Below are 16,222 nucleotides of genomic sequence, written 5' to 3'. Positions count from 1 at the left end.
AAGATTAGGGTTGGCAAAGTTTGATAGCAAACATTTATTTCTGAATCATGTTCAGTTGCAGGAGCTAACTAATGCTCTACGGAATAAAGATCAGTTGTAAATGATATTTGGAATAAAAACCATTCTTGTGGAAACATTTGTTATAATAGAACCTTTGGAAAGATCAGCCTTAGGATGCTCTAGCTAGATTCAGAGGATTGGTAAGATTTTGACCCATTATGCTGTTATTCTGTCTTTTCATTCTTTTTGCAAAGTTTTTGAAATCCTTTCAGTGTTCGTGAATTGGACTTCCTTCTAAGATTGCTCTCTCTGCATTTGGTCTTGTGTGAGAAACCTAATGAAAAAGCTTCTCTCTAGTTTTCTGGCACATTGCAAAAAGTTAAATTAGATGAATTTTGGGATCCTTTCCAACACCGTGATCTTTAATTTTATGATTTGTTAGGTTTCACTTCTTCCTCATCAGGCTATCCCCTCCCTCCCCTCCCCCCCTCGCTTTTTTTTCAGGAAAATCTTGAAGAGTAGATTTATTTCAAATGATATTCTTTTATGATTATATAAAATGTCATCCTTTTTTAATGCCAGTTTTGGTAGTCCTTTTTTAAAATTGGACAATGGATGTTTTAACTTATTTTATATTCTGTGTAAAGCTTCCAAGAGTCATTTGATTGCAGTGAAGCAGCGGCTTGACAAATAAGCAAGCAAATCAGTTTGCTTTCTGATAAATGAGTGTTTTGTGGCTGGATTACCACCTCTGATATGTTATAAAAATGCCCATAATAATGCTATCATTACTTCAAGCAGGCCCAGTAGCCCAAAGCTTGCCTTTCTAATACCACACTAGGTTAACATAGCAGAATTCAGAGTCAGATTTACATGACAACTAGGTTAGACTAAACTGGGGTTGGGCAAGTTGTAGGAAACCTATACATTTGTTCAGATCTAGCAGGATATATGTTGACAGCAATTATGTTTTGTAACTGAATTGTAGAGCTAAGTGTATTAGATAAGCCCAGATAGATTTTCTTTAGATTTAGGGTTCCTTCTGCTATAAATCCAAAATTGTAACTTATGCGTCTGTTTGATCTTTTCCTCTTCTTTTCCTGGAATAAACTGGTTGATTTCACAATCAATGCTTCATGATTAATGTACCCTTAAACTAAGTGTAGATGTTCATAAACTCCATTCAAGCTTTACCAGATGTTGAACAGGCTAGAATTTCTTTTTCCTCTGTCTGAAATAGTTAACAACCTTGACCAGATTTGAAACTCTACATAACTGCCCCTTTCCACAGACATGTTTTCTTGACTTTCAGGCAGTCAGCAATGATCCAAACAAATCAAACCTCACATCTATTTTTTTTTACTGTGAAAGGTTACAGAATTCTCTCTCTTTCTTCCCCCCCTACAATTCCCCACACATGCTCTTTTGTTGAAAATAGAGCTATGCCTACTCTAGTTTTACAGTTACAAGAGCCGACGAGGGAAGTACTAATACTAGGTAAAATCGGTATCCCAATTTTTGAATTGAATTGAATTTACAAATCAGTTGTGCAAAAGTTTTTTTTTCCATTGCAAATACTGAAGTTTATTTTTCCTATAGCAAATCATAGGAAAATGTAGATTCTCTGATCATTTTACAAATTCTGTTGAATATCTTCTGGCAGCACATTTTGCTGTTGCAGTGTCAGAGAGGATGCAGTCATTCTAGTTTTTGGTTCTGTGGTTTGTATAATTCGGCAACGATCTTGAGTATGTAGATTTCCTCATGAGGTTTTTTTTCCTCTAATTTGAGCCAGGATAGTTGCAACTCATTTGAAATTTAGTTGCAAAACAGAGGACTGGACATTCATAAACACACGCAATCGCTCTGTAGAATTTCACTGGAAATTTCTTCTCTGAAAAAAAAAGTGAATGAGATCCATTTAATATTTTAGCAAAGATTACCTATATAGCCCTGAGCTTGGATGATGAAGATAGTAGGATTTTGAAATGGAGCAGGAAAGAGGGAAAGGAAAGAGAAATCTGAAGCAGAGAGAAAGTTGGAGGCCCTTTATTGTATCATGAGAGGAAACTGGTAGAAACTGAGACAGAGATAGAGATGGCTTGTTATTGTTTAATTCTTGTTTAGGCAATGATAGGCAGGCAGGCAGGCAACTCCCAAGAGATGGCCTGTTAAGGCAGTGTAATCCTAATGTAAAGTCCGGATTCCATTCAAGAAATCAGAAAAAAAGTTACTATAGTAAAAGTTTTAATATAAAAAGTTTGTAGTAAAGAAGCTACATTTGCCTCTGCTTTGCTTTAACAAAAATAAGCTACAATACGTACTTGGATATAAATAAATGTCCCTTCCCCTCCCCCCCAAAAAATCAAAGGAATGAATGAAAACCTTGTGTCTGATTCCTGAAACAATGGAAGACATTCAGTAGCCTATTAAAAACAAAGAGATTCTTACCGTTTTGCCAATGGGAAGTATGCCTATAGGACAGGCAATGTAGTCCCAGTCACACAGAATATGTCTTGTAAATACTGAAAGGTCCCTGTTCAGCCCTCTGTATTAAATATGATTAAAATAATGGAGAATGGTGGTTATCCTTTGTGTTTCATGTGGCTGAACAATTTCTTCTTTGTTCTTGTCGGAGGTCATGAGGTTTTGAAATTATCATATCCAGGGCTTTTTTTCTCATTGAACGCTCAGAACGGAGTTCCGGCACCTTTTTTGGATGGAACCTTGTAGGGTAGGCAAGGCGGGTTCTATGACATGTGTGAGTTCCGGCACCTTTTTCTTTTACAAAAAAAGCACTGATCATATGTAAATGATAATGCAAAGATGCCATGCAACTTTCATTACATAAGAGCTGCCAAGAGCTTTGAAGATAAAAATACCTTATTCAAATGCTTTGGTCAAGATCAGTTACTGCCATGCGTATAGGTAGCAAGGCATTCTTGATGTGGCTCCTGCTTCTAAAAGCCCCTGAATGGAGGACCTGGATGAATCTGTTCACTGCAGGACTGCCCGCATTGCTTTTGCTACAGCCAACGAAGTAGGAAATGCAGATAACCAGCACCATAAGTGCCACTTCAATCTGCTTTAATTACAAAGTGCAGCAGAAACGAAAAGCCCAGACAAGTTTGTTCAGCTGTCAGGAGAGAGAGATAAAAATGTTTTATTCAGCTATTTGGCCCCAAAACAATATAATTACATTGGGCAACACCTGCAGGCTTCATCCCAACCTATGCAGCTGGAGACAGACTTAAGTATTCATTTGCAATTGCAAAAGAAACAAAAAAGAAGTTTGTGTTACACATGGCACTGCTCTGGAAATACAGTAACAAAGAGGCAGGAAGAAGAAGAAGAAGAAGAAGAAGAAGAAGAAGAAGAAGAAGAAGAAGAAGAAGAAGAAGAAGAAGAAGAAGAAGAAGAAGAAGAAGAAGAAGAAGAAGAAGAAGAAGAAGAAGAAAAATATTATTGTCTTATGACAAGCAAAAATTGGTGCTGGGCTCATCTTTGAAGAAGGCATCTTCATTTTCATCTCATCACCTACTAAGCAACATTGCACAGTGGATTCCAATTTGAATCACCTCCAATCATATATTTGGAGAAGGTGAGGGATTGTTTAAAATTAAATAATTGCACAAACTCCTGCTGGAGAAATTATTTGCTTTCCTTTGCATGCCCATGGAATATTTTCACGAAGATTCAGAATAGATTTTGACACAGGAAAGGCCAACTAAATAACTCTCTCTCAGTCTCAGTCTCTGTCTCTGTCTGTCTGTCTGTCTGTCTGTCTGTCTGTCTGTCTGTCTCTCTCTCTCTCTCTCTCTCTCTCTCTCATTATCCTCTCTACTTCCATAATACAGAAACAAGTGCATTGCCCAAATAGTAACAACCAAGCACAACAGGTTGCAACATGCTTAGGAAAACCTCATGATTTCCAGAAATAGAAAAAAACCACCCCCAGCCATTAATGGGAGAGGCACTCTAAAAATAATCCAATGAAAATTATGAACCCCTACTGGGAATAAAATATTGTCATTACTTTAGAGGAAGGTATAAAATAGGCATTTACTTTAGAGGAGTAGAAAGAATTATCAAGAATTCCATGCTGACTCTACTTGTTGGAAGGTTCCATGATCTAATTCAATTTGATCTATGCTGTGGCTGTTTTTGACTTACATCCCTGGTCTTATGGCAATTAAAATGCCTACTCTCTCCTAATATTTCTGCGTTGTTAGGCTCTGCTAGCTTTTTTCTCTTCCTGGAATACAATTCACAGCCTCTCATCTTTTTTATGAGTTACTGGAAGTTCTTTCCCTTACGGATATTCTTAGGATTTTTTTTCCTTGAACATTAATACTTTTGAATTACCTACTTTATACCTTCAGGCCTCCACGGTTCTGGGAATTCTAAAGTTTCATTCTCTATGTCAGCATGGGATAGGACAGTGGTGGTGAACCTATGGCACGCATGACAGAGGCGGCACTCAGAGCTCTCTTTGTGGGCACGCACACCGCGAGTGGCTGGTGGCTGCTGTAGGTACCAATGTGCATGAGGGGAATGCGCTCCACCTGCGGAGAGTGCACGTGGCTGAGAGCATCCAGCAGCAGGGGCTGCATAGCCTGCTGTGAATACTGGCCTGGCCCTCCAGCAGCAGCACTCTGGCGGCACCAGCAGCACATGGAGTTGGGGGAGCATGTGATGTGGACCACTGGACATGCCCACTCCATCCCATCTCAGCCCCCTTGAGGGTCTTGACCTTGGTCCGTGGGTGGAGCGCATTCCCCTCACATTCTTCAGTACCTACTGCAGCTGCCAGGTCCATTAGGCTACTGCCCAGAGCTGCAGGCCCACCCAGCACAAAGGAGGCAAAGTGGTTGGCTAGAAAGGCCCACAGAGAGGTGGTAGAGCAAGTTGAGGGCCAGCAGGCAAAAGGCCACCCTAAATGGGGAAAGCAAGATCCCCATCAGCGTCATGACCACCCAGGCCCAGCAGAGATGGGGAGGGAGGAGGCACACAATCCTAGCTGGGACTGGGGGACCATGATGCCAATTGGGATCTGGCTTTCCCTGCTCAGGGTGGCATTTGGCTTGCTGGGTGTGGGCATGCTCTACCACCTCTTTGTCTCCTTTGTGCTGGGCTGTGGCCTAATGTACCTGCATATGCTGCTGGCAGCGGCAGCCTGGGGTGGAGCCAAGGTGTGTCAGTGTGCAAGGGGAACAGGCTCCATGTGTGGGCCAAGGGCAAGATCCACGAGGGGCCGAGGAGATGATCAGCAGCAACTTGCTCTCCAACCGCAAGTAAAAACAGATTGGACAGAGTAGGCCTGTCCAGCGCTCTGCATCACATGCCTCCCCCCTCCTCTACTCCACCTGCTACTGGAGAGCTGGCCCAGTATTGGGAGTGGGCTGCGGAGCCCCAGAATGTACCAGTCCAGGGGCTGGCAGGCTGTGGCTGCTGATGGACACCATCAGCCCCTATGCACTTGCTGGCCTCTGTGTGCGGGGCCCAATGATGTCAGGCAGCAGCAGCCCCTGCCTCACCTTGCCTTGCCCTGCGGCAATGGCAACTCTGCCCTGACCCCTGCCTGACCCCACAGGATGAGCCTCCTGCCCACCGCCCCACCTGCCAGAGACACCCTGGATCTCCCCCAACCCTACCCAGCCCCCACAATCAATATCGAGGTGGCCACGTCCACCCCATCCATGCCCACCGAACCTTCCTGAGGGCACCGTAATGCTGATGCGGCCCTGGCACTTTGTGATAAATAAGTGGGCTTTGGGTTGCCATTTGGGCACTCGGTCTCTAAAAGGTTCACCATCACTGGGATACAACCCTGGTAAATTTCAGGATCCTCTACTCTTTTACTATCATTGTGCTTTCATTCCCAGACAAAAGTATTATTTTCCCTGTTGTTTTAATTTCCAAAAGAGTTTGTGGCACTGTACAATAAATCTGCAGGTGCCCCCAGCACCCAAATTTCTCAGGAAGGCTTTTAGAGAAGTGAAGAGAAATACCTGGATGAACTTAGGGGGGAAAAATATCTCTGGCTTTGAATTTGTGGCCTACAGTGTGGAGTTCTAGAGGTAACTTGAGTGTCATCACTACTTGCTCTTTTTCCAACTCTGCACTCAGAATGCTACAATTTAGTTCATTTGAACCAGATGTTTAAAAATTTAGCTTAATAACATTTGGCGGGTCAGAGTGGGAGAAGCAAATTGAGAAAGAGAAGCCCAAAGGTGTTACAACCCCAAGGATGGAAAGTAACATTTTCAATACCAGCTGATAGCAACAATCAGTGCTGAGGCTCTTTAGGGATAAAATCCTATTCACTCATGACACATTCTTTAGTCCCCCCCCCTTCAAATGCTTTTAGCTGGCATTTCAGGGGTGGAGAGACTATAGAATGATTAATTCTCCCCCAATGTATTTCTGAAATAGAACAAATATATTTTTTACTAATGTGTACTGAATAAATTGCCACTTCAATATGTCATGAATTCCTTCCAAGCTTATGTATCTGCATATAAATGAAAGGGATAGGTGGGTAAAAATATTCGAATTTACAGTAGGTTGGGGGAAAAAACTAAGAACAGGGAATTTTGGGTCAAAGTTTGGTGCAGTAGTGCTAAAAACGTCTGATAGTTGTACTAATCTATTATAGAAAGCTTTTTTTTTACCTTTACCATAGTAAAAAGTGTTATTCAAAAGACTAGATTGGAAGAATTTAATGAGCAGCTTTAATGTTCTATTTGACTAAAATCTTTTACATATTTTGTGATTCAGGATGAAGTGGAAGCCAGCTTTAAGTGTGTGTGCATGTTTATGTATTATTAATCATTAGACTGACTTGTTTCATTTGCTGTAGGATGGGAAGAAAGAAGAACATAGAGATAGGTGTAATATAAATTACATAATCTGAAGTAGGACAGTACAAAATGAAAGAACATTAATCATGTTAAGCTCACAAGAGCATAAACTCTCTTGTTGGAGGGGAGATTATGTGTTTCATGTCATCTATTAGTTCTGTTTGGAACAATAGATTTGTAATGTTCCAAACTAGAAAATGGGATTCTAGAAATCTGGATAATGGGGAAGACGGAAAATCAGTCTGAAAGTATAAGTTGGTCTTATTCAAGACAACCTTTAAAACATAGATACATTTATGCTCATGTTTAGTTTTTACCTATCCAAAGGTTAGCTGACTTTAAAAATATTATATGCTTCTATTGCATGAGACAGACAGGTAAAGACATCCTGCATTTGATGTCACTCGCAAGTCAAGGAGAACTTAATGCCAAACAAATCTTCAAAAGTACAGATTCTTCCACATAATCATGATGGGTAATAATTTCTGACCCCGTTATTTAATGGTGGAAAAATGCTCTTACTGCTGCCTAAAGAGCTCGGGGTGATCATGACATGAAAAATGAAATAAGGATGGCATTCGAAGGGAATGGGTTATACTAATAAGGAAAAAAATTCAAGAGAGAGAAAGAGAGGAAATAGAGAAGTGATCTAGGATCCAGAATGAGTAGTGTTGTTGAATCAAATGGGGAAAAAATGACCCTGTTGCTATCACATTTAGTTCCTTTTAAATTAAACGAACCTTTACAAAGAGGACAGAGATAAATGGACAGTGCTTAACTGGAGAGATATAACCAGTTGAGCTTATAATATCTTTTACCCATAAATTATCTTGACTTAGTGGTAGTTGCTGGTCATATGTACTTTCAATACCAAATTTTTTAAACAAAAAAGCACAGTTCCAAAATTCTAATCTCCAGACTGGAGGAAGGGCTTCAAAATGACCAATTCAGTTCAAAATGACAAATGCAGTTCAGTGGTTTGAACTGGTGATGACTGCCCAAGAAAAGTGTTTGGACAACTCTTGGCAGCAAAACAAAATATGCAGTTATTGTTGCAAAAATTATTCAATAAAATCTGTGTTAAGGATTATTAAGAAAGAGGGCAAGAAGTAGAGCTTTAAATATAATCACATATTTGTAGAAACTTGTGGAGTGGCCATATTTCTGGAAGCTGAAGGTTTAGCTTAGCAGTAGGCAACCTTGGCACTTTTATGACTTGTGGACTTCAACTCCCAGAATTCCTGAGTCCGCCATACTGGCAGTTGAATTCCACGAGTCATAAAAGAGCCAAGGTTGCCTACCCCTGATTTAGCTGTACAAAACAGCAGCCAGAATGATAAAAGTGGCAGAGCAATTCCTTTATGAGAAAAGTTACACTGGCTGAGCTTTCGAATATGTATTTAAAAAGCAAAGGAAGATTGACACGATGGGGTTATAAAATTTGGATAGCATGCAGAAAGTAAGAAGAAGATAATAATTTTCTGTTGTCGGAGTAGAGGTTGGCGTCAGCGGTAGAAGATTCAGAATGCCTGAACAGTGCTGATCCTCCAGAGAAGATATACATCATGGATAGAGTTCATCTCACAAGATGAAATAAGGAAATAAGAAATAAGAAACTGGATTAGCTTTAAAAATAGAATGGACAGGTTCAAAGAAGATAAAGCTATTGATGGCTTTATCAATAATAGTAGCCATGAGGGTAAATATTTTCAGTATCAGTGGTAGATTGTCTCTGAAAATTATTTGGTGGGGGAGTATAAACCAGAGAGTGCTACTGACCACTGGTATCTCTTAGATCAGAGATCCCAACCTTTTGGGCACCAGGGACCGGTTACCTGGAAAAAGGTTTTTCCATGGACAAGAGGGGGTGTGGTTTTATGTTCTGCCTGCATCCTGCGGATGAGGTTTTCCTTGTTTGCGTGGACTGGTTGCTGGCATTCCATGGACCATACTGGTCCACAGACTGGGGGTTGGGGACCCCTGCCTTAGATACATAATTAAGATGTATGGTAAGAAAAGGCAGGACAGCATAGGCCTTTGGTCTGATCCAGCTGGAGCCACCAGAACCTTTTCCTCTCTCAGTATTTCTCTGCATTAATCAAGTCCCTCATTTAAATATTCTCCACCTCCATATACTTGTGTGTCTTCTGCAACAGCTTCTGCAACAGCTTCATCTGCTTCCATCAGCGCCTGCCCTCTGGAATCAGCTTCCGGTTGTGCTCCGGATGGCTCCCGACCTTCGCTCATTTCGCCGTGACCTGAAGACTTGGCTATTTGAACTTGCCGGCCTGGACTGAGGGATTGGGATTTTAGATTTTAAATTTTAAAAAAAATTAATTTTAGAATGTGTTCATTGTTTAGGGCTATTTAATTCTATTTTAATTTTTATACATTATGTGTTATTTATAGTGTTTTAATTGCCCTGTACACCGCCCCGAGTCCCTTCGGATAGGGGCGGTATATAAATCCAAATAAATAAATAAATATACATCACAGAAGCTATTAATCCCTCTATGGCCTTGAATGGTTCAAAAAGACTATGCAATCATCTCTTTCATGTGAAAACAGCATATTCATTACAATTAACTGCAGAAGTTCACTTCTCCAAAACTTCTTAATTGGAGTCTTGCTGATAGCCATATATATATATATGTGTGTGTGTGTGTGTGTGTGTGTGTGTGTGTGTGTGTGTGTGTGTATCTGGCCTAATTCACAAAGAAAGTATTTTTCCTTCACAGTCTATTAGTTATTGTGCATTTTTTAAAAAAAAATATACAAAATTAATGTATCGTCTCTCTTGTTTTTTTTTCTTTTCACATGCTTATTCTGTATATTATTTCAGCTTTATAATCAAACATTAACAAAATTGTAAGCATATAAGCAATGGTGATCTTATTGTTATAGCATTAATAGATTTTTTTAAACCACCTTTTTAATATATATAGGTCACCCAGTTGGATTTCATGATTAAGGCAGGCCTAGAACTCATAGTCACCTGGTTTCTATCATAGCACCATACACATTGTACCAAGAATACAATTGCTAACACATTTATTCAGATGTAAATCTTTTCTAACTTAAGTAAGATTTACTTTTTTACAGATCTACCATTCATACACTTGCATATAAGCGCATCCGCCAATAAGTAGGTTTGGGATACTATGTTCATTCATGAGTAAGCTAACCTTCACATTTACTTATACTCAAATATAGGTGAGATATATGGGTATTTTTTTAAAAAGTATTGTCATAGTCCCAGATAAACCCATCCATAGATAAGTGAACCAAGTTTTGGGGTGAATTTTGGCACCTAAAATTCTTCTCTTATCTGTGAACACAACATAATGCAACTTTTTATGTGATATTGTGGCAAGTACATTTGAAGCAGGAAAATGCATTGCCTTCTCTGCAAAGCATTAAAAATGCATTGGCAATGCCTAAAATCATCAGCACTCCTGAAGACTGATGTATTTATACACTGTCTTTAGTTTATCTCAAACTTTATGGCAAGAGACAGTGGATTTGAGCCTTGAGCTTGGTAAGCTCAGTGACTTACCTCCTGATATTGCTTCACTTCTGTCAGTGCAGAACACAACCATTTCATGAGGAATAAAGTACACTGGTTGTGGTTCCTCAGGCAAAGAAAGGCAGATTTTGCTCAACTGTCAAGGAGGGCAGAATCTAGGTATGAAATATAACGTGGTCAGGCATGTTTTGACTACTTAGCAGGAAGAATAAAAATCACAATAGAGTACTTGATGAAAATATAATCTTACAAGTCTTCCAATCTAGAAACCACAGTGTGGAAGGCTAATCTTCAGGCAAGTTAGAACAGCTTAAGCAGACAAGGCACTGCTCCAAAATTACAGATTTTCCACACAGGGACTCCTTTCTTCTTTTCCTGTCAGCCCAAGGGAGTAATAATACAGGTGTTTTTCTGTATTTGGGCCAAAAGGAGTTTCACTTTCCTAGCAAACTTTTGCACTCAGAAATATGGACTCTTAAAAAATGCCATATGCATATTGCAAAGATTTATGAGTTGGCATAAGGTTGCTATTTTCATTATTCTGGTTAGTTACCCAGTCACCCAGATGTTTAGAGTGGATTTTGCATTTTTAATCTACCTGCTTACTCCTTTCCAAGGACCTGGAATAGGCAGATGTTGTTTGATGCTGTTAAAGGTATCTTTGTGTGATGTAAGCAGCAAAGTAAAGCTGCCTTTTGCATTTGACTGATGTTGACTTTGTCAATGGCAATGTTGTTCAAGTGCAGCTCCACATGTTTTGGGATTGCACCCAACATGCCTATTACTATTGGTACTGCCTTTGCTTTCTTGTGCCACAGTTCTATTTGCAGCTTTTTATATTTTGTGATACTTTTTTCCATTTCTCTCCTGTTCTGTTGTCTCTATATAGCAAGGTCCATTATACAGAACTTTTTATCTTTCTTATGAATAATTGTTAAGTCTGGGGTGGCTAGAGAATTCTGGGAGTCAAAGTCCACATGTTGCCAAGCCTCCAAGGTTGAGTTCACTGATTTAGAAGATTCTAATGTTTTGAAACTGTCTTGGTGATGGAGAAACAAATATTCCGAGACCCCAGTTTCCCAGTGTTGCATATTTTGTTTCTAAGGCAGAACACTTGTGTTTCTGAAGGCAGGAAACCTAAGTGATGCATTTATTTATAAAATGGAAACATTTATCTTGTGAATTACAAGATGAAAGCCCCATTTTGGGTGTCAGTTGAACTCCACCTTCCACCGCCCAGAAGCAGACCATAGTGTGATTAAGGGCTTGTAAAACAGTTCCAGCTGGTATGTTGCTAATTACCCATGGGTCAATTTCATCTGGCCTACTATCCAGAAAGAAAGAAAAAGAGTTGAGAGATAGAAAATATGATTGTATGAGGGGGCTCTTAATCATGACCTCCTTAGTGTGCTGCATCAAGGTTTCATAAATGATTTTGCAGCTTAGGAAACAAATGAAGGAAATGATTCATCTGTTTTTATTGCGATAGTAATATAAAAGAAAATCTACTGCTAAGTATAAGTAAAAAAAACATTATGAGAAAACTTTCTAGTGATACATTCTCCTCTTAGGTTTGTTTCTTACTACCACCTAGATATTTATTCTTTATGCTGAATATTGAAGATTATTGCAACTATCCTTTCAAGTCTTTTCATTTATATTTGTATTGTCTCAAGACTTTCTTCCTTTAAACTATATTCCAAAGACATAAATTTGCCTTGTTATGGTATCTGTAGTATATCAGACAGCATTCAAGCTTAAATTTGGTTAGATTTGTATTCCGTCAATTGACTAGTTTACGGTGGCTCAGTGGGTTAGGATGCTGAGCTTGTCAATCAGAAGGTCGGCAGTTTGGCGGGTCGAATCCTGAGTGCCGCGTAACAGAGTGAGCGCCTGTTACTTGTCCCAGCTTCTGCCAACCTAGCAGTTCGAAAGCACATAAAAATGCAAGTAGAAAAATAGGGGCCACTATGGTGGGAAGGTAACAGCATTCTGTGCGTCTTTGGCGTCTAGTCATGCCGGCCACATGACCACGGAGACGTCCTCGGACAAGCGCTGGCTCTTCAGCTTTGAAACGGAGATGAGCACCAGCCCCTAGAGTTCGAAACAATGAGCATGCACAGGGGAACCTTTACCTTTACCTTTACTTACTGTTAATTTTGCCATTTTGCATATTCTGCAATTTTATCTCCTAATCTAATATTGTCAACAAGTTTCTTCTTTTCCAATGTGCCCAATTTATTCTTGCAGCTGTCAGCATATAGCCTAGTAAACTGTGATATTTTTCATTTATGCTTTCTGAAATTATACTTAAAAAAATATTTGTGGCTTGAGTTCAAATTCTATTATTAGAGAATTTAGTATTTTCTGAATATTTTGATGCATACTTTTGAGTTTTTTACATAACCATCCCATATGATAAAAGTTCCCTTTTCTTATGACATTTCCACCATTTATTGTTATATGACTTGTTTAGATATTCTTTGACGGTATTATATATCATCTGTAAAACATTTTACACCATTTTTCCCTTGAATTATAGCTTGGAGTATTTTCATGGCTTTTCCTAGTGTTCTGATTATTTGAAGTTTTGCATCCACTTCATGGATGCAATTTTTGCCTTGTTCCATCTCTATATTTCTATAACAATTTATGTATTCACCCTAATAGATGATTTTGGGCAGGGGTGTCAAACTCAATTTCATTGAGGGCTGCATCAGCATTGCGGTTGCCCTTAGAGGGCTGGGTGGGCATGGCCTACTGGGTGGGTGTGGCTAGAGTGCGTATGGCCTACTGGGTGGGCATGGCCAGCTCTACATCGTTCGCATCAAGGGTGCCTATGGGGGCCTGGGCAGGAGTGGGACAGATCTGAGGGTCTCTGGCAGAAGGAGGGTCTCTGGGCCAGGTCCAAGGCAGTGGGGGCCATTCCCTCACTATTTCCAGGATGGCTTCATGGGCCACATGAAACCACTTTGCGGGCCAAATCCGGCCCCTGGGCCTTGTGTTTGACATGTCTGATTTTGGGTTTGTAAAACAAGTTTCAAATTCTGTCATTTTCCCTCCTCCTTTCTTGAGATCACTTTTTATTTATCCAGCAATCTCTGGTCAATTTCTATCTTAATTGAGCAGGAACTGCTGTGTCTGAAACCTGCTTCTTGAGTCTGGATGCACCATATTATCATATGTAATTAAATCTTTCTTACTGTGGTTGACCCTGAATAAAAGGCATTTGACAGTGAAGGAAGGGAAAGGTACTTTCCATTGGCCTGTCTGTCCTAGATGAATTCCTTTCTATGATGCCATCAAACCTTAACAACCTGGAATCTTAGGAATCATAATGAGAAAGATTCTCCCAGCAATTCCAGCAATTACCACCTTCCACATAAAATGATTGGTAAGCAAGGACCAGTGGGGTTTAATGGTTAGGAGACAGGATTATCCCACCCAAACCATGTAGCTCATTGGATTATTTTGGAACTGTCACGAACTCATGTTGTGAGAATAGCATTTGTATATTTCATATACACGTGTCAAAAAACCCTACTCGCTATACTAAGGGTGAGGAACTATGGCCCCTTTAATGACCCCAACTCCCAGATTTCCTGAGACAGCTACGCGGGCTCAGGAATTCTGGGAGCTGAAGTTCACAGATCCTACAGCCCCTGCTGTATATGATAGTGAGCTCTTGAAGGAAAAGCAAGCTATCAATCAAAGATATAAAATAATGAAATAAGAGTTTCAGGAACTTACTTTGGCAGATACTCAAGATTCCCTTTTATTTTCCTGCCTTTTTTCCCCTTTTTAATATGCTATCCCTTTATTGCTATATTGAAAGCCTGGCCATCGGAATCTATAACAACAATCAGATCTAGTTCTCTTCATTTCCTCCTTTTGACTTTTCTCTTAAGGTTGGAAATGTTCTGGATTCAATCTTAAATATAGATTATATATTTTTAAGTGTGACCAAAATGATTTCGGTTTTTTTTTCCTCCCCAGAAGGTTTTGGGAAACCTTTGGAATAACTGAACTTCATTTCTGTACTTGATAAGATGTAGTGGGCCATGTCTTCAAGATGATAACCTGCACAGAGGTTGTAACGTAGTCCTGAGAAATTTCAAACATCAGCTTCTTTCCTTCCAAAGTGTTTTCTGATTTTTTTTAAAATTATCTTGCCAAATTAAGAGAAAAGCTGAAACCTTAAAAGTTTGCAAAATATTCTGTAAAATGTATGCTATTTTGTCAGCAGTAAGATCCTTTTCCTATTGTGGTTTGCATGCTTCTGCAATCAGATAATGGATATAAGGTGAAACTGCTGGCCTTTATGCATTAGATTGGAACATATTGTGCTATTTATGTTTAAATCTAGAATGGACTTGTTAAAGAACCTCCCTGTTTTAAATAGTAATCTACCCCTTGGGGGAAAATTATAGAGTTCACATAGAAACTGGCTAAAATTAAAAGTTGTAAAAATATACCATAGTATTGAAAAATAATTTCAGAAAAATGGTCTGTGAAGCCAAAAATAGGTGCCTGTCTATAGTATTCATCTGAAATGTTTTTGCAATTCTCAAGAGGAGAAACTTAGGCATGGTCTGTTGCTCTGTAAGCAGGAGTGGCAGAAGGAACACTTGAGGACAGAAATGAATGGCGGAAATGTCTAGTTCTGAATGACTAAAATTGTGAGAACCCATGGCCCTTCAAGATGTTTGGAAACTGTAAATCAGCAGTATCTGGAAAGCCACTGGTTCCTTACCTGTAGTTGTATTTTTCTGTTGTGCCAAGTCATAATAAAAGAGTTTACTAACTAGCAGTGAGTGGAAACTTATCAGAGGGACATCCAATCTAGATTTAGATTTTAGATTTAGATTTTTATTAGATTTATATACCTCCCTTTTTCCGTAGGACTCAGGGCGGTTTACAGGGTGTTTAAAACATCAATACAAAAATTAAAAAACAATTAAAAATGATTAAATTCAGTCCCTAAAGTAGAAATATAAAACCCCAATTAAAACTCTCAGCCTGGGCTGGAAAGCTCAAAGAGCCAGGTCTTCAGGTCCCAGTGAAATGAGCGAAGGTTGGGGGCAGTCCTAAGCTCCACAGGCAGCTGGTTCCAAAAGGCAGGTGCACCCACAGAGAAGGCCCTACCCCTGGGTGTTATCCGCCGGCAGTCTTTTACCGGCAGCACCCTGAGTTGGAATTTCCTGACACTGAAAACTGTTAAGCAGTTGAACAAGTTGCCTCCCAGAGTTGTGGGTGCTTCATCACAGGTGGTTTTCAAGAAAAGATTGGACAACTATTTGTCAGAGGTGTTATGAGGGGTGCACCATAGAAGGGCCCTTCCAATCCTATGATTCAGTGGATTCATTTTGCATTCCAAAAGCTAATTGATTTTCATTTTTTCAAGATTGTGCCACTTCATTTACAGATATCTGTGACTTTATAAACTTGAATGAAGTGTAATTCTCCTCCAAACTTGAGAATTTGTCAGTGTTGTATCACAGCCAACGGTGTTACTGTAGTGTGAAGATGCGATCACATCGCATCTGTAGCTGACACTTCCATGTGAGTGCATAGAGGAAATTTTGGACAGAGCTGTTGGGTTGTACAAACTTTAAAGCTAAGCCTTCTTTGATTCAAGATGCAATCCAAAGGATTGCTGAAAGTTTTACCGTAAACACCTGAAAGATGGAAAACAGAACATTTTAATTTGTGCATTGAGAGATGTTTTAATTGTCATGTTTCCCACATAGATAGCAAAGATGTGAAATGAAGATAACATGGAAGTATTCAAGGGAGATTTAGTTATCTACTGTAACTGCCCAGTATATGGAAA

Source organism: Vipera ursinii (assembly GCF_947247035.1).
Source record: "Vipera ursinii genome assembly, chromosome: 1".
NCBI lineage: Eukaryota > Metazoa > Chordata > Lepidosauria > Squamata > Viperidae > Vipera > Vipera ursinii.
Note: the sequence above shows the minus strand (reverse complement) of the source record.